Raw genomic sequence first — 19,287 nt, forward strand, 5'->3', positions numbered from 1 at the left:
CTACTCCTGCGCAACTCATTCATTCTCGAGGGTTCAGCACATTGAGCACCTGTCATAGATGCACCTCCAACTCTTGGACTTTGATATGGCGGAACCAATGCGGGAACATAGCTAAGAACCAATTAAACAATCATCACAGCTTCGGCACCTCCAACTCTCGGCCTCTTATATGGTGGAACTAGTACCAGAGGAGGCTTGGAAGACCATGATGCGAGTAGAGACCCCTGGCGATATTCAAAATTTCATTTTTGTCGTGGCTTCATTTCATAAATTTCATGGGCACCTCGTGCGTGGAGATAACATTTGAATTTTAGAATTTTCAGGATCGAGGTTTCCTTGAATAAGCATGGTGGGCTGTCTTATATACAGTGTGATAGCTTGGAGTGTAGTTGCAAGGAAAGTTGAGGAGTGTAAGGCAATGCCTATTTCCACCCCTACAGATCCATTAAGAGACTCTAAGGACAGTCTTGGGAGACAGGTTCTACATCTGCTTTGGCTGTCAACCCGTCTGCATCATTTTCCCGGTTAACTATTTCTCATTAATAGTAAAATGCGTGCATCATTCATCAACCATGGCTTATGATGCCACAGGATCCACCGTGGCAATGATGGATCCCATAAATTGAGTTGACAGTACCATGGGGTAGGCAATGCGTTTGGAGGTTATGGCATGGAGCATACATGATAGTATGCTCAAGTTTTTAAATTGTGGGCGGGCTAATGAAATTCAAATTTGAAACCGCGTAGGAAATCCCCAGCATCATGCAGGTGGAGATAAGGATGCCGCAAGTGGGCGTATTGAAGGTTGGTGACCTCGTGGCCATGATGGAGGGGAGGATGCCCATTTCCGCCATGCCCAACAACTTGAATGAAACGCTGCTCAACTGGGCTTCGAAGAGCCCCACGGTGGTGTTATAGACATTTTTGTGCCTTACAGCTACAAGCATGAAATGTCCATAATTCAAGGGATCCAAAGTCCCTAGTGATGTTGTTACAGCTCCTAAAGGAACAAGGTCAACCAATGACAGCTTCTCCCAGAAGTTCTCCACCAAAAACCACTCAGAAACATTCAATTCAGGATCAATTCAGATGCTCCACTAGCTGCCTGCGTTGAAATGCAAAGTCTGCACTGGCTAGGTGCACTGCAACGCAGGTGGAAGCACTACCAGGGTGCGCTGAGCGAGAAATGACAAATGGCAAGCTCATTCAACGAGGTGGAAAGACCCTGGAAGCTTCCAGAATCTTCTCCAATGACACTTGGCTCAATGAGTTCGACTAGTGATGAGTAAGAGGTCCTCAACCTCCAAGTGGAAGCAAGAACTGACAGAGAGAAGCCACAAGTCAAAACATAAGCTGACTCATCCTCTCTGCTTATATCTATATATGGATCTCTCACCCAAAGGTTCAGGAGGCTGGAATTTTGTACTTTGTAAAGAATTGTGTTGGTTTGAGATTGAGATTAGCACATTGGGTGATTTATGCTTTGTTGGAGGAGAGGAAGGGATTCCTTTGCTGGGAGGTAGATGCTGGATCGGAACTCACTTTGTTGTATCTCCTCTTGGACTTTATTATCATATCAATAAACTATTTGAGTTTATCCTACATGTTGTATACCAATGATGTTTTTTTATGCTTACATGTTTAGCTTAATCTGATCTTGAGCTTTTTATGAATGTATATTTGTATCTTTGTGTAGTTTCTCTCTCTTGTGATCTTGCAGAATTCGGTGAAGCTAGGCCGGTGAAGGAGCAAGAAGCTGGGAGCTACTAAAGAGAGGAGCGATCTGGATCGACAAACTAGCGGAAGATACAGGTAAGTTAGATCCTTCTTCCTCACTTACATTTCATAAAGAAGAATACTCAAATAAGTTTACCTGTTTATTGCTAGGGCACTATCACCTCTTAGAGTGGGATAGGGGCATTCCGAATTGGATACTTTTCCCAACCAAAAATTGGCGACTCCACTGGGGAGAGTATCTTGTTAGTTTATTTGTGTTTCTGGTGTTGTTCTTCTCATAAACTCACGAGTGCCGAATCGAAATGCATTTGCCATTTTCAAATGCAAAGTAGAGATCTGCCACTCTAGTCCACTCACTGGGCCTATTTTTATGATCTGAACAAACTGATCCACAAGTGCTCTAATAGCCCTTTGTGATAGATCTTAGTCCTCCTTTAAATCATCCTCCTAATTGTACCTAATTGATAGCTTTTATCCGGCCAAAAACTGTAGATCAAACTGCAAACCGTAACCCAGAACCCAGAAACAACTCTCATTTCTGCTTCAGCGCAGACTCTGTGAAGAGGTTTTGCATTTCAACGCAGGTCCCGTGAAGGCTACCTGCGCTGAATGTCAAATCCTCTGTGTTGGGAGTGCGCTGATCAGTCTTTGCCTTGTGCAGCTGTGGTTCCGTGCTTCATTTTGCTCAGTTTCATCTCTGTTTTTTGCAGCCTGTTATCAGTCAGTGTACCTATCTGAAACCCCTTTTCTTTGCCTCAATTCCACCTCAGTTGTATAAAGAAACTGTATTTGTTCTTTGTGTATTTGTTACATCATTTGCAGTTTCCCATTACAAAAGTAAACTAGGCATACTGTCGCCCTTAGATCTAGACCTGTCGTAAGTGTCGTTTTGATCTTAGGAGTGAGTTTGTTTGCTGTTCACAGTTGATTGAGCTTTTACTTTTGTCGTTTGGTTTGAATTTATGAATTTCTAGTGTCAAAACAAGTAAATCATAAAGTGTCGTAATCGTCTTTTTGATTTTGAAAAAGGAACTTGTTTATGTTTTCACTTGAAATCGAATTCAAATTTGTACAACAGCTTTCTTTTTAGGCATGAATATTAAGGAAGCGAAAACAAATACAAGCATTTGTGCATTTGCATTTTGATAGTTTGCATGCTTTGATTTAGGGAAAAGTGCATTACAGTGTGCTCTATGCTCTTTGAGAAAAGTTTGTATCTTCCTTTTCCCCTTGTAGCTAGGATTTTCATTGTTGAAAAGATATAAAAGCTTGCTTATCATCTTTAGACTGCATTTAGGAATTGTATCATACATCTCGTGGTGATCCAGAAAGGCAAACTTCTAAGAAAGATCAACCTAAAATAAATTGAATGAACTTAACAACGCTTTATAACTTAACGCACAACATAGAGGTCTAGGCTAGAGACGTGTTCCGGCGTTGTAAAACCTGGTGACTGTCGATCTCGCTGATGGTTGGGTGATTCCTCCTGAGGGACGATAGCGCCAGTACGGATTGTGCTCCCACGTACCGTCGAGTATATATTGGGAGACCCCTATAGGCATAAAACCTTTATCCTTAGGAAGCCGTGTCAGCCGCCCTACTGATCGCAATACACTGAACACAACATTCGGGAAGATTGACCACCCGTACCTTAAAAAGTATTCTGTGGTTTTGCGAAAAGTTTGGCACACCCTCTACCTAGAACTCCAGAGCAGTTCCTTTTGGCCTTTTTCAGACTCTATAATGGAAAAAGTCCATCCGAGCATTTGTCACTTAGGGCTCGTTAAAATAACGAAGGAGACTAGAGTCATCTTTAGCTTTTTCTCGACTCTTTAAAATTGAAAAAGCAAGTTGTGTCTAAAGCGTCTAAAAATTCATTTAACTCGGAAACACACTTTCCCCTTTTTGTATTTTGGTTGATCGAGTAATCCGCAATCGTGGAAGAAAGTCAATTGAAAACCCCGTCGTTCGAGGAGACTTACGAGTCAACCGTCTTTGTCTCCGGAATCGAAAACAGTACGGACAAAGAGAACTCGTTTAGCCGATTCGAAATCTCCTATCAAAGTTAGAACAAGTGTTCCAACAACATCTGAGATTCCGGTTACTCCAAACATTTCTGGAAACCCTGCCTCTACAGAAGAAGTTCAACAGCCACAGAGGGACAGTGATACTGATCCTAGTCTGAGAACAAACACTTGTGTTACTAAACCAGTTCCATCTGTAACCGGTTCAGAGAGTCTTGTTCCTCAAACATCTGTCGCTGTTGATTCAACCCCTTCTTCGGCACCAGAAATATTTTACGGACCTGACGGTCTTCCCCTTCCACCTGGTTTGATTGCGATAGAGGAAATTGTAGAAGATCCGCAAGCAAGTACTCCAACACATTTTGGAGTCGGGGTCACTCTATTTCCTTCGACATCAGAAGTTAGTCTACCACCAGTGGAAGTTCCTGTAGAATCGCTAGGTAATCTTTTGGATAGACTCAAAATGTCTGAACAACCGTCAACATCTAGGACTGTGTCGAATGACACAGCGACAGCAGAACTCCCTGTCGTCACTCCGACAATGTTTGCCGGCATACCATCTGTCCCGACTAGCTCACAACCGCTAGAAGGAGTCCACCCAGGGACTATTTCGACAGTGTTGTCCGTTCCTGTTTATTCCTCCGGAATAATATCCGGCAACTCTTATGTTGAGACTCGCCAAATTGATCCATTTGGAGGTCAATTTGGGCAATCCAGCCCCCAAGGGCAGACAATCCCCTTGAGTTCCGGATTGCCACCGTATGGGGGGCAGTATGCCCTTTCATTACCCCCTCTGGGAGGGTATCCATACGGGAGTTCACAACAGTATTCAGGTTATACTAGAGTTACATCAAGTGGTTGGGTACCTATACTACCCCAACAACCAAGGGTTGTGTATTCTATGCAACAATGTGTACCTATGTCGAACATCCCGACTACACCAGCTATTGTGACAGTGTCGCAAGTTCAAACGTTGCCTGTTGTACGTCAACCTCAGATTTCTCAGGTTGTAATGCAACAGCCCCTTGACCCTGTGACTCAACCACAATCGCCTACTAGTGGGGCGACACAGGTCCAAATGGGTACAATTACCCCACACCTTGGTCCAACAGTTAGTATAGCGCAACAGAGCATGGCTTCGCAACCATGGCTGGTGCAATATCAACAACCACAATTCCAACAAGTATACCAAGGTTCTGAGCAACAGATCTTTGCGAACAGTGGACAACCGTACATTCAAAACGGTCAAAATCAACCACTTTACGGTGGTCATGTCCACCAACCGTATCAGTCATACCAGCATCAATTACATTATGCAGGTATGCAAAGACCAGCTGCTTAGGCAATTCCATCATATCCTGGGTATGCTTCACCTAACCTGAATCGACAGTTACCATTCGTGGCAACTTTAGAGCTACCCGATTTACACCGTCTAACAAACAATCCAATTGCTTACGCCCCTTGGTGGCCAGCGATTCCTCACAAACTTCCTTCAGACATTCCTAAATTTAATGGAAATCCAGGTGAGGACCCATCGAATCACGTGATGACATTTCATCTATGGTGTTCATCAAACACCCTAAATGATGATTCGATAAGGTTTCGCCTTTTTCAAAGGACGTTAACAGGTCCAGCGGAAAAATGGTATATTGAATTGCCTAGAGCTTCGTTCGACAATTTCAACACCTTAGCCACGACCTTCTTAACCCATTTTCAATTACCAATAAGGTATGAAACGGGAACGGAAATCTTAATCAACCTCAAAAAGACAACGGCCACTCACATATCTGATCATATACATGAGTGGCGACGTCGTCGTAGGATGGTAAAAACGTACGTTCCTGATCAACTGTTAGCTGAATGGTTTATCAAGTCGTTACTTCCTGCTATAACGGAAGATGTGGCAAAGGGGGGAGTCGTAATGGAAGAGCAAGTCATCGCTCGTGCGCAATATCTAGACTTGGTCTATACTCAGTCTGGCACGCACTACGACAAAATACCTGACGCCCCTAGACCGGAATTCTCAATTCCTCCTCCTCCTAAATCAAACAGTGACTCTCATGCCGGTGATGGCATGATTGGCACGACAAACGAGAAATCGACAAAGGCCAACTACAAGAAGGCCCGTAAGATTTCGGATCAAAATGCAAAAGACGAAATTCTTGCTTCGGAAGTAAATGCCGTATCAGCAGATAAGGGCAAAGAAACCAAACAACCAGGAAGCAAGAAAAAGCAAAGCAAAGGGAAGAAGAAGAAACAGGGTGAATCATCCCCTGAAAAAACTTCTTCAAACCCTCCTGGAAATAGGAAACCTCCCCCCTCAGGGTGTCAGATATGTGATGAGGATCATTGGACGAAAGACTGTCCATACAAAGCTAAGCTTAAAAGGTTCTTCAAGAGTTTGCAAACCTCAGCTGTGTTAACTGATCTGTTTCCAAATCCAGGACAAAATCTGGTTGATAGTGGAAATGCTTCCCCGTCGCAAGTGCTTATGTTGTCGATTTCCAAGAAACAAAATGATGCTTTGATTTCAACAAGGAACAAAGATTACGGGAATCCGCAGCTGTCGAACGGCAAGGAAAAAGATCAACTAAGCAGTTCGACAACAACTTCAACAGAAGTTGTACCACCCATCATTCCTGAATTAGCAATAAAACCGCCAAAGGGAGTAGTACACAAGTCGACATTTAATCCTCGCCAGAGCAGCGCAGCATTATAACATAGTGAAGATTTGGCCCAATCGCCATCCGCTATGTCGACTCTTGAAGTACTACAAAATTGCCCATCCCAAAGTCAGGCTTTGTTATCAGCCATTGGTGGGGTTGATCCTAAGGATTCCAATCTTGTATCCTTTGACCACAAAGGATACGATCCTCAGTTACCAGCTCAACTAGCTTTCCTTATCCAAGTGAAATCCCTCAACAAAACTGTTCATCGAACAATTATTGATGAGGGGGCATCTACATGTATTATGTCGATGAGTTGCTGGAAAACTTTAGGATCTCCAACCTTGTCGCGATCCTCGACAACATTAAAAGCATTCGACGGAAGGACATATACCCCATATGGTATCCTAAATAACTTGAAGGTTGAACTAGGGGGAAAAATAGTAGAAATAGATGTTGAAGTCATCGATGGGAATCTTGATTATAACATCCTACTAGGAAGACCGTGGATCTACACCATGGCAGCTGTTGTGTCGACCTATTTTAGAAAGATTGCATTCCCCTTTCAAGGGGGGATTACGATCGTCGACCAACAAAACTTCCTCCCTAATGGTTCGCAAGTTACAGGAAGCATTCCCATGATCCATGGAAGCCCACATTCGCTTCAGAATATCAGAGTAGGCCTACTAAAAGATCCTATACTAATGGGAACTTTCGCTCTTCCACCTCCAATCAACTTGGCGGAAGTAGCATCGATAGGTACCTGCAATATGAGATCTTCCACGAAGATCTCAAAAGACGATATCGACATGGATCATGCAATGGTTTTACCCCCAAGCCCAATGGAAATATTGTAGCAATCAATGTTTCTGGCATGGGAGGCGAACCCAAATCAGCGCTCATCAAGCGTTTGGGTAGATAGGTCTAGAGAATATGGTACCCCTTTAGATCCTTGGTCGCGAGTGCATGGAACCGACGAAGGAATTTTGCAATCAATGTTCATTGAGGGGGCACCATGGAATGATTGCCACCATCGTTCCCTTCTTCCGGATTATGAAGAAGATACTCAAGATGACCTTTATCACCCTACAGTTTTTGAATTCCTATCAAATACTGTAAATACGGTGGATTCCAAGTGAAACGTATCTAATATTGAAGAGACTATAGCCATGAACATCTCGACTAAAAAAAATGTAGTAGAGAATATTTATGTCGGAAAAGGTTGTTCTCCTTCAGAACTGGAAATATATAACGCTCTTTTTCGTGAGTTCAGAGACGTCTTTGCTTGGTCATATGATGAAATGCCAGGAATTGACTCAAGTATCGTTGAACACGAAATTAAGATGTATCCAGATGTCAAACCGGTACGACAACGGCTCAAGCAGGTGCACCCCAAGAAAGTCGCTGCCATTAAGGCAGAAGTTGAAAAACTTCTCCATGCTGGTTTCATCTACCCGGTTCCTCTAACCAATTAGGTATGGAATATTGTCCCTGTTATGAAGAAACAAGGGACAATTAGAGTGTGTGTCGATTATAGGGATGTAAACCAAGCTTGTCCGAAAGAAAACTACCCTACACCCTTCATCGACCAGATAATTGATGAATGCGCCGGATGCGAAATCTTTTCATTCATGGATGGATTTTCCGGGTATAATCAAATAAATATCCGCCCACAGGACCAGTCAAAGACTGCATTCATTTGTCCGTGGGGCACATTCGCATATCGAAAATTACCCTTTGGTTTAAAGAACACAGGGGCGACGTTTCAGAGGGCAATGAATTATGCCTTCCATGACATCCAGAACATCGTTCAACCATACCTCAACGACCTTTCGGCTTATTCGCGAAAGCAGACTGATCATCCGCAGCATTTAAGAGCGATATTTCTACATTGCCGACACTACAAGATACGACTCAATCCGCACAAATGTGTATTTTGCGTCAGTTCTGGTCATTTACTTGGCTTTGTAGTCTCAAAGGATGGGATTCGTCTCGACCCTTGCAAGGTCCAGGCAATCATCAATTTGCCTCCACCTTCAAATTTGCTTCAGATTCAGAAACTCCAAGGGAAAGCAAACTTTCTGAGGAGGTTCATTCCAAATTACGCCGAACTTGCTAAAGGTTATACACGTCTTTTGAAAAAGGAGGTACCCTTCGTCTGGGATCAGGTTGCGCAAGCTTCCTTTGAGGCTTTAAAGGATTCCTTAATAAAAGCATCATTAATATACGCACCCGATTATCAAAGACACTTTAACCTGTATCTGGCTGCAGCAGATACGACCATCGCAATGGTTTTAGTACAAGAAGTCAATGGAATCGAACACCCTATATATTATTTAAGTAGAAACTTAAATGATACAGAAAGAAAATATTCTTATGTTGAAAAACTAGCGCTTGCAGCTGTTCAAGCGATACAAAGGTTTCGACACTATGTCCTCTTTCGAAAAACAACCATTTTGTCTGATTGCAACCCCATGACTTATATATTGTCGCGACAGCTGCTGGGGGGCAAATATTCAAAATGGATAGCAATCCTTCAAGAGTTTGATCTGGAATTTGTAAAATCCAAATCAAAGAAAGCTCTAGTTTTCGCAGAATTATTGTGCGATCTCCCATCGTCGTCCAACGATGAAACATCCGAAGAATCAATCGTGGACGAGAATTTGTTTCTGATATCTACAAACAATGAGTGGTATGGAGATATAATAATTTATCTCCAAACCCAAAAGTTTAGGCTTAACACCTCCCACTCAGAACAGAAACGTATATGATACCAAGCAAAAGACTACATGATTGTCGGTGATACGCTTTACCGTCGTGGTATCGATACAGTTCTGAGAAGGTGCCTCACCCATGAGGAGGCCAAAAAGCCCTGAATGAGCGTCATTCAGGCGCGTGTGGGGGGCATCAATCTGGATATGCTACAGCACAAAAAATCTTACGAGCAGGATACTTCTGGCCAACCATGTTCAAAGATTGCATAACCGCAGTCAGAAGTTGCCATGCTTGTCAAATTTTTGATAGAAAAACCAGAAGAACACCCACACCTTTACAGCCAATAGTTGTTGTTGGGCCTTTCGCCAAATGGGGCATCGATTTCATGACATGTAACCCCACCTCGACCGGGGGGCATGGGTATATTATAGTCGTCGTTGACTATTTTACCAAATGGGCAGAGGCGATGCCTACATTAGATAACACTGGTGAAACAGCTACCCTTTTCTTTTTCAATCATGTAGTCACCAGATTCGGCATACCACAGGCTATAGTTACGGATCATGGATCACATTTTCGCAATCACATGATGGTTGAATTAGCTGACAAGCTAGGGCTATCTCACGACAGCTCTACCCCGTATTATCTGCAAGCCAACGGACAAGTTGAAGCGATCAACAAGGTCCTGAAGCGTATGTTGCAAAGGATGATCGGGGTTCACAAAAGAAGGTGGCACCTAATCCTATACTCAGCCTTGTGGGCTTACTGAATAGTGGTAAGGAATGCGACCGGGTTCACGCCTTTCCAACTGGTATATGGCCTCGAAGCAGTCTTACCAATCCAGTGTGAAATCTCGTCTCTTAAACTCGCAATTGATCTCCTCCCCAGAACTTCAGAAGAAGAGGCCCGTTTCTTAGAATTAATCCAATTGGATGAAACCCGTCGTGATGCCGCGTTGGCTAACGAAGCCCATAAGAAACGAGTCAAGGCGCAGTTCGACAAAAATGTCAAACCCCGTGTCTTCTCAGAAGGTGACTTGGTCTTGCCTTACGACCAAGAATCCAATAAATTGGGAGCGGGTAAATTTAATTCTTTATGGATGGGATCCTATATTGTTAAACGAGTGTTAGCAAAAGGAGCCTACGAGTTAATGGATTATGACATAATTCCAATGGCGCAACCCCGTAATGGGTTGTACCTCAAACATTACTATGCTTAAATAGTAACCAGTATGCTTTTGTTGTATTTTGTTTTCGCTAAAGTGTTTATTTTGGTCGAGTAATCCACCCTTTTACATTTATTGCAGATGTCAAACCTTTTGGAGACATGTGTTGGATATGCCGACGGAGCGAGTCGTAGTTCGCGGAACCTATTGTTGTTGGGAAAAGTATCCAATACAGAATGACCCTATCCCACTCTAAGGGTGATAGTACCTCAGCAACAATCAAAGCAAAGCTATTCGAGATTACTTATTTATGAGATGTAAGAGAGGGGAGAAAGAGATCCACTAACCGTTGTCTTCCGCTAATGATTGATCCAATCTTCTCTCTTTGTTGCTTGCTCCCAGCTCCTTGCTCTTTCACTGGCCCAGCTACACCAAGATCCTGCAAAATGACAAGAGAGGGAAACTACAAGAAGCATACATTCATAATTGATTCAAGGATTAGAATAAATCAAATATACAAGTATCAATACGACATTGAGACACATGCATATAGAAGAACTTCAAATGCTTTATTAATGGAAGAAGTAAAGTTCAGGAAGTGATACAACCATAAAAGGCCCAATCCAGCATCACCTCCCAGCAGAAAGAAATCTCCTCTTCACCTCCTTCAAGCAAATCACCCAATAGTTCTATACTCAAACCAACAGCACTTCCTTACATTCACCAGATTCCAGCCTCCTTAGACCTCATGAGAGAGCTCTATATATAGGAGATTTGGAGAAAGGATGAGTCAGCTTGTAGCTGGCATGAAGCTGACTAGTGTCCTCTCCCACTTTAGTTATTCTTCAGTTCTTGAGTCCACTTGGAGGTTCTTGCTTCCACTTGGAGATCTAGACCCTCTTACTCATCACAAGTCGAATTCCCTGATCCAAGTGTCATTTTGGAAGCTTCCTGGGCATTGACACCTTGTGGAATGACTGTGCCACATGTCCCAACTCGCCCAACGCAGGTAGCCTTATTTCCAGTTGACATTCAGCACAGGTAGACAGTGGAGCTCTTGACATTCAGCGCAGATGCTCAGTGGAGCAGTTGACATGATCCAGAATTAGCTTGTTTTTGAGTGTTTTCAGGTGGAGAACTGATATTCAGTGCTGTGGTTTGCTGACCTTGTTCCTCTAGGGGTAGGAACAACATGTTTAGGGACTTTGGATCCCTTAGATTATTGACATTTCATGCTTCATGCTGTAAGGCACAAAAATGTTTATAACACCTGTCCTCCGTAGCCTGGGCCATTTTTTATCCAAGCGGCGAGTTATTAAGTTTCAGAGGTGTATGTATTGGGAAATCAACGAATAACATCGCTGAGTATAGCGCGTTGATAGAACTGCTCTCTAATGCCATCACCCATGGTATACGCCGACTAATCGTCAGGCTAGACTCACAACTCGTAATACTACAACTCAATGGTATATATTCCGTCCGAAATCCAGCCATTTATCGCATGTTTCTAAGGGTTAAGATTTTGGAAAGACAGTTTGATTTAATTCAATAGCAACATATTTCCAGAAACTTAAACACATTAACCGACTCATTAGCAAACTATGTGTTAGATAGACATTTGCGACATTTATAAAAAGAAACACATCATCAATGTTGTACATATGGATCATATAACTCAACCAGAATAAAACCCCGAAAATCAAAATATATATATATATATATATATATATAAGCTGTTTATGGTTTACATATAATGTTCTGTAACCAAGACAAAATCGGTCACATGACCCAAAAACTCAAAATGCTAGGGGGCACCCTAGTCTAGTGATGCTCATGATAGCACGTCACGGCCTGTGCGATCATGCGTAAGAGACGAGTTCATCGTCTAGGCACACCAGTAGTATGCCGCTGCAACTGTAGATGTAACTCGTCGATCCTCACGTCTGGAATGCCGAGAGTAAGGCTCTCAACCTGCTCCTGCACAGCTGTAAGGTTCTCGGCCACGTCAAGGTCACGAAGAATAACCCTCCCGGCAGCCTCCCTTGCTGGGGCAGCGGCTGGCGCTCTCGGGCGAACTGCTGGACGAACAGTACCAACATCTACATGCACACATGAGTTTGATTAAATTCTTGATAGAATAAAGCACAAGGACATTATGAATAAAAACAATAAACAATGATATGGTCGAAGATTTTACCAATAGTGCCCCACTGCTCGCCGTCCGGCAGTACTAAATCCGGATCACCCCGGAAGTCCATGCCGACATATGGATACTCAGAATAGACCATCTCCTGACGCTCAAACCACCTGAAGAAGGTATCAGAAAAAGAAATCTGAGATTGACCGGCATGCCTAGACATGTGGTCAACCCTTCTCTGCATGCGTGGTTCAATAGGAGAAGGCAAGTCGAGTGCAATGTGCTGTGGCTGCATCAGTGGTATCTTCTCCAAAGCAAAGGCGGTCAAAATAGAACCAAACCCAAAGTTCTTCAGTTTCCCGTCCTTTACCTTGGTCAACTGACTTTTCATCTGAAGAAGTACTGCATCACACCAGTTGAATACTTTCGGTTGGAGGCACTCCAAGGCATGCTGCATATAAGATCTGTTGGCCACATGAAGAGACGCACTACCGGCCATCCTACCAATAGTGTATAGGATAGACCTACGGGACCTGTCAGCAACCTTACGGATAACGATCTTGTCGTCTTTACTCGGCTGAGATCCTTCCCTCAAATACTGGCAGACATAGTCTCTGACAGAGTCACTCCCTCGGGCCGAACCTGACAAAGAGATGGGGGCACCCCACCTCGACAAGCCAGTCAAGAAGTAAATGTCTACTGCGGTCAAGGGGATAGATTTGCCCCTAATTTGGAATACTTAGTTGATAGGATCCCAAGCATCAAGCAAATACTGTAGTAGGGCAATCTGTTGTCTCATGCTAGAGATGCGGAAGAACTTCAGCAGGCCACAGTTCGGCAGCGCGTTCACCATGACAGGATCATGTAGAGAAATCATGTCCTCTTCTTCATGTTCTCGTTCTCGCCATGTAAGGGTCATTTTGCTCCAATATCTCTGAAAAACAAACATGAGATGAGTTAGATGCTGGTTTTGATGAGAAACAGGCAAAAATTTTCATCAAAAAACTGTGCAATAAAATCCTTTTTTTCGCTCAATGCACTTACACAGTCTTCCACCTGCGTTGAAGGTCAAACTGCCTTCATGCCACTTTACATTCAGCGTAGATTTCGAGTGCACAAGGTGCGCTAATGGCAGAGTGACCCCATAAAACCCCAGGGGCTCAGAAAAACACGAAATCAAGCACAGAATGCAGAAAGGAAACCATGAAAAGAAAGAGCTCAGGTTTAGCTCCTACCTGGTCCATACGGCGCCGAGAATCGTCCACAGAATATCCCGAAATCAGCTGATGAAAATCAAGGGGGAAGAGGCACCTCCAAAGCTCCAACAAACCAAGTTCAAATGAAATGGTAAAATGAGAGGTAAAGACACTTTTTAATAGCTTTTTACGTAGTTCAAAGTGAAATATTAGTGTTTTAATCTCACTTTCATGCAAATGTTATTCATTTCTAACTAGTTTGATGCAGCAATTGAGAGTATAGTACTACCTTTGAAAAGGCAAAGCTATCTATGGTAAAAAATCAAAACTAGACCATATTATCGAGCAATTTTAGCACATAGTTCATGCTCGTTAAAAAATAAACATAAGATCGAGCAGTTTTAGCACATAGTTCATGCTCGTTAAAAAATAAACATAAGACTGAGCAGTGTTTTTCTGTGTTTAAGCTCGTTAAAAAATGAACTATCTTCCAGTAAATAACCACCGTGAATGTAACATTATCAGCCATTAAAGCCTTGGTCGTGTTTGCACTGTCACCTCCACCTTTCCATTGGCTGATCATTCACCTCCATATGATTGTTTACCCATTTTGAGGAACAACTGCAAAGAGTGATTTCACTAGCCATCCTTGTGACACTGCCGTGATTGGAAAATTCCAACCTTTACCTGGAATCAGCTGCTAACCCGTTTCATCACTCGTTCCTCAAAAGACGAGTCTTCTTTAAGCTCTTTTCATCTGACTCGTAAAATATGAAAAGATTGCCGAGTTTTGGCCTTCCAGCTCGTTAAAGCGACCGGAAGTGTTGTCCCTCCTCTAGATTTTAATCTTTTTGGACCTGAGGGATTATTCCACAAAAAGATCGAGCGCTTATTTTGTTCGGCTCGTTAAAACTATCGAAAACTCATCCCTTCTGTATTGTTTTATACTTTTTCGGACTTAAGAGATTAAATGACGAAAAAGGACTTTCGGAGTTGACTTTACGTACCTTTTTAGACTCTCTAAAAATGAAAAGGACCGAGTTATCTTTGCCGTTAGACTCGTTAAAAACATTAAATAGTGACAAACTTGTCCTTAGACGAGAACGAGTTTCACTATCGCTAGGCTCGTTAAAACATAGCGATGGGTTTGCCCGAAGGGCAAATTATAGAACAAGCATATGTTATCCTCCTCAAGCTTGACAAAAATAAAGAGGTACTGGTCAGAAATGACTGGGGAAAAATTGGGAAGAAACTCAAAGAACTTTTTTTGGTAGCAAGTCGCTCTTGAACATGACACTTCCACTCCGTGCCTCAGTCGGGTTGGGTTGTTTCATTCACCAGTCACATCGCCATAGTCTCGCCATACCATCCACCTTTGGGGTAAATTCTACCAATCCATCACATAAGTGTCGCCGATATGTTCAAGAGAAGTCATCCAGAGAAGTCAACCGTGTCCCATCCACTACCATACATTATCCTTCATCCTTTCATGACCTCCACCCTGAACCATATATCATCAGATCGTTTTCACCTCCATCAAAATCATTTGCTCCGTTCTGTGTCACTGATGTGGGATACATTAAGGCCCTCCTTTGACGGATCGCTTCTTGTCGACATCAGCTCATTATCCAAGAAGTTGATCTAGGAACAACCCCTTCAGTACTTTGAAGCTTGCATGCCTCAATGGCAAGTTTCTCACTTCCGGCGACAGGTATACATCAATGACCTTCGACCGAAAGATTTTGGGTGGTGTTCGACGCCAAGTCCTTTATTCACACCACGTGAATTGTACTGCAGTACCTTGAGGGTCATTATCATTATCGGTGATTCTTCTCGCGCTTGTTAACAGTTTACATCATTAACTGGTAATCAAGCGATGTCTTTCCATGTTCGACTTCAGAACATTCCTCACATGGATCGACTTGTACCTAGAGTGAAGATCGGATGAGATTGAAGACCCTGGATCTAATTTCATCCATCCGGGCTGCGATATATATTCAGGAAAGATAAAGACATTGACATGTACATCATTGCAGCAGATAATCATCCTACCAAAAGGATGATGATTTCATCAAAATTATCAGTCTACCATCAGACGATTGTCTGTTCTATGTACAGAAAAATGAATTTATAAAGCTGAGCATGGGAATGCCCGCCTCAGCTAGATCATGAAAGCAGTATGAAAAATAATGTATTGTATTGTATCTTATTACAGGTCTCCTCCCAGCATTGGAAGAACTTCGGATCCTCCTAATAAAGCATTTCACCCGATAAACGGACTCATACTTTAGGGGCAACTGTTATAGACATTTTTGTGCCTTACAGCTACAAGCATGAAATGTACATAATTCAAGGGATCCAAAGTCCCTAATGATGTTGCTACAGCTCCTAAAGGAACAAGGTCAACCAATGACAGCTTCTCCCAGAAGTTCTCCACCAAAAACCACTCAGAAACAGTCAATTCAGGATCAATTCAGATGCTCCACTAGCTGCCTGCGTTGAAATGCAAAGTCTGCACTGGCTAGGTGCACTGCAACGTAGGTGGAAGCACTACCAGGGTGCGCTGAGCGGGAAATGACAAATGGCAAGCTCATTCAACGAGGTGGAAAGACCCTGGAAGCTTCCAGAATCTTCTCCAATGACACTTGCCTCAATGAATTCGACTAGTGATGAGTAAGAGGTCCTCAACCTCCAAGTGGAAGCAAGAACTGACACAGAGAAGCCACAAGTCAAAACATAAGCTGACTCATCATCTCTGCTAATATCTATATATGGATCTCTCACCCAGAGTTTCAGGAGACTGGAATTTTGTACTTTGCAAAGAATTGCTGTTGGTTTGAAATTGAGATTAGCACATTGGGTGATTTATGCTTTGTTGGAGGAGAGGAAGGGATTCCTTTGCTGGGAGGTAGATGCTGGATCGGAACTCACTTGGTTGTATCTCCTCTTGGACTTTATTATCATATCAATAAACTATTTGAGTTTCTCCTACATGTTGTATACCAATGATGTTTTGTTATGCTTACATGTTTAGCTTAATCTGATCTTGATCTTTTTATGAATGTATATCTGTATCTTTGTGTAGTTTCTCTCTCTTGTGATCTTGCAAGAATTCGGTGAAGCTGGGCCGATGAAGGAGCAAGAAGCTGGGAGCTACTAAAGAGAGGAGCGATCTGGATTGACAAACTAGCGGAAGATACAGGTCAGTTAGATCCTTCTTCCTCACTTACATTTCATAAAGAAGAATACTCAAATAAGTTTACATGTTTGTTGCTAAGGCACTACAACCTCTTAGAGTGGGATAGGGGCATTCCGAATTGGATACTTTTCCCAACAACAGGTGGACAGTGCGGCGCCGACCTCATCCTAGTACTTGAGCAACACACCGCGAATGAGCCCTGCGGCTTCAGCTAGGTAGCCATTACCCCAGAAGTCCTGGTCCAGCTCTAGCGCACCTAAGATCGAAAGTAAGGGCACGATGTATCCCAAGACAGTCATGACCACAGCCCAGAGCAATGCCCGGGGTATGTCCGTTGCGGCTTCTCCACCTCCCTAGCGAGAGTGCTAGCGTTGTCCCAGAAATTCAAGTTCCAGAACAACGTATTGAAATACAAGGACCGGTCCATGTTACCCTGGTTTCCCACGAGCCAGCGCGAGGGCTTAATCAGAGGAATCGAAATCAGGGCCACTAGGATAAACGGGAACAACGACATCACTCCGAGAATGACCGCTGTCCAGCCCACGATCGAGAGCCCCGTGAAGTTCAAGTAGCTTAGGACAATCGTGGAAATTAGATTCCCCACGTCTCTGACCCGACCGTGGCCAAAGGCCGGGAGGTAATTGAAACAGAGAACCGGGATGGCAGCATTGCTGATAACGCCGCTGATCCACCTCCACCAGCCCACTAGGAATCCCCAAAAGGGTCCAAAGGCCATTTCCGCCCATACCATGAAGCTGTCGTTGTCGCCCGAGTACGTCGTGGCTAGCTTCGCCATCACTAGTGTTGGAATTTCTGATAATTCTAAACAAAACTGAAAAATAGAACAATACACTATTTTAACACAGCGGAAATAAAAATCGTTTGCGGAATACGGTGTTTCAGCAACGCGAAAACTTGTGTTTCAGCAACGCAGTTTTGTCAGTTTCTGTTTGCAGTGTAACAACATCGGTGTTTCATCAATGTTGAAACTCGTGTATCAACAACACTCTATTTTGACGTCAAGACTATTTTCTGGTTACGGTGTAACAACAACGCGCAAATAAAACTTCTATTTATAAGCAATAAACCAACTGATACAAATTTGTCTTCCTCACATAGAGGGATTTTCACAAAAGATTATGCTGAACAGCATCTTCCTCTTGACAAAGGGATTACAGCAGGAACACTTCAGTCCCACAAACCGATTTTTCCCTATCTGAAAATTACAGTTTCAACACTGCTGTGCGTTTCAAAAAAGACTCTCTATCATTCTTCTAACCTGAAAAAAAAACTTCCGTTCATTACATTTATATGTTAAAACATATCTGACTTTAAACAATAAGATAATAAAAATATCTTCTAAAGCTTATCTGCATATTGAATGCAGCAAGTGGTGATGCCTTTTGAAGAAATGAAGTCCGCTGTTGCAGGGGAATTTAATGCTGAAAATGTAATGCACATTAACATGGAAAATATCAAGCATGACTTTGAGGCATCCAACAGTGTGGAATATCTACAACAAATCAGATTTTTGTCTAGCTGTTTATGTTGCAGATGGAATTAAAATACAACAATCCCCCTTAATTTCAACTGCCGGGTTTTTCTGTATACCCAGGCATTTCCTGAAATGATCAAAACTTTTCTTTCCCAATGGTTTTGTCAAGATGTCGGAGAACTAATCCTCTGTTCTGTAGTGCTGCAAAACAATCTCACCATTGTTAACCAATTCACGTATGAAGTGAAATTTGGTGTCTATGTGCTTTGTCCTTTTATGAAAAAAAGAGTTTTTAGGCAATGCTATTGCTGAGCTATTTTCACAGTAAATGGTTGTGCCCTTTTCTTGTTCATGACACAAATCTCTGAGAACTCTTCTTAGCCACACTGCTTGGCATGCTGTTGCTGTTGCTGCCACATACTCTGCCTTTGCTGTTGACAAAGACACAACTGGTTGCTTCTTTGAAGCCCATGAGATGGCTCCCAATCCCATATGAAACACATATCCCGATGTGCTTTTCCTATCATCAACACTTCCAGCTCCATCACTGTCAGTGTAACCTGTCAACATGAAACTTTCAGAAGAGGAGTATAAAATACCAAACCCCTTCGTTCCATTTACATACCTTAGAATCCTCTTGGCTGCCTACCAACGAATCTCTTTCGGTCTTTCCATAAATCTGGAGATTAAACTCACAACATCTATAATGTCCGGCCTAGTTGCAGTGAAGTACATAAGGCTGCCAACTATGCTCTTGTACAGTTTTGGATCAAAATCCTCGTTACTGTCTTCTTTGGTCAATTTCAACCCTATTACAGTTGGAGTCACAACTGCCTTGCTTTTGCTTTTGGTCTTATAGACCCACTTAACTCCAATGGCATCTTTGCCTTTAGGGAGGTCCACTAACTCCCATGTTTTACTCTTCTCAATTGTACCAATTTCTTCATTCATTG

The 19,287-nt window shown here is 42.8% G+C and overlaps 1 pseudogene; it reads right to left on the reverse strand.

The window, feature by feature from the left end:
- Window positions 1–17,134: 17,134 nt before the first annotated feature.
- LOC149204801 (putative polyamine transporter At1g31830 pseudogene) lies at window positions 17,135–17,635 on the reverse strand (annotated as a pseudogene).
- Between the last annotated feature and the right edge of the window lie 1,652 nt (window positions 17,636–19,287).

The sequence above is a fragment of the Pinus tabuliformis genome, chromosome 1_2, assembly GCF_031772625.1.
Source record: "Pinus tabuliformis cultivar Carrire ecotype Pingquan chromosome 1_2, CPIR1, whole genome shotgun sequence".
NCBI lineage: Eukaryota > Viridiplantae > Streptophyta > Pinopsida > Pinales > Pinaceae > Pinus > Pinus tabuliformis.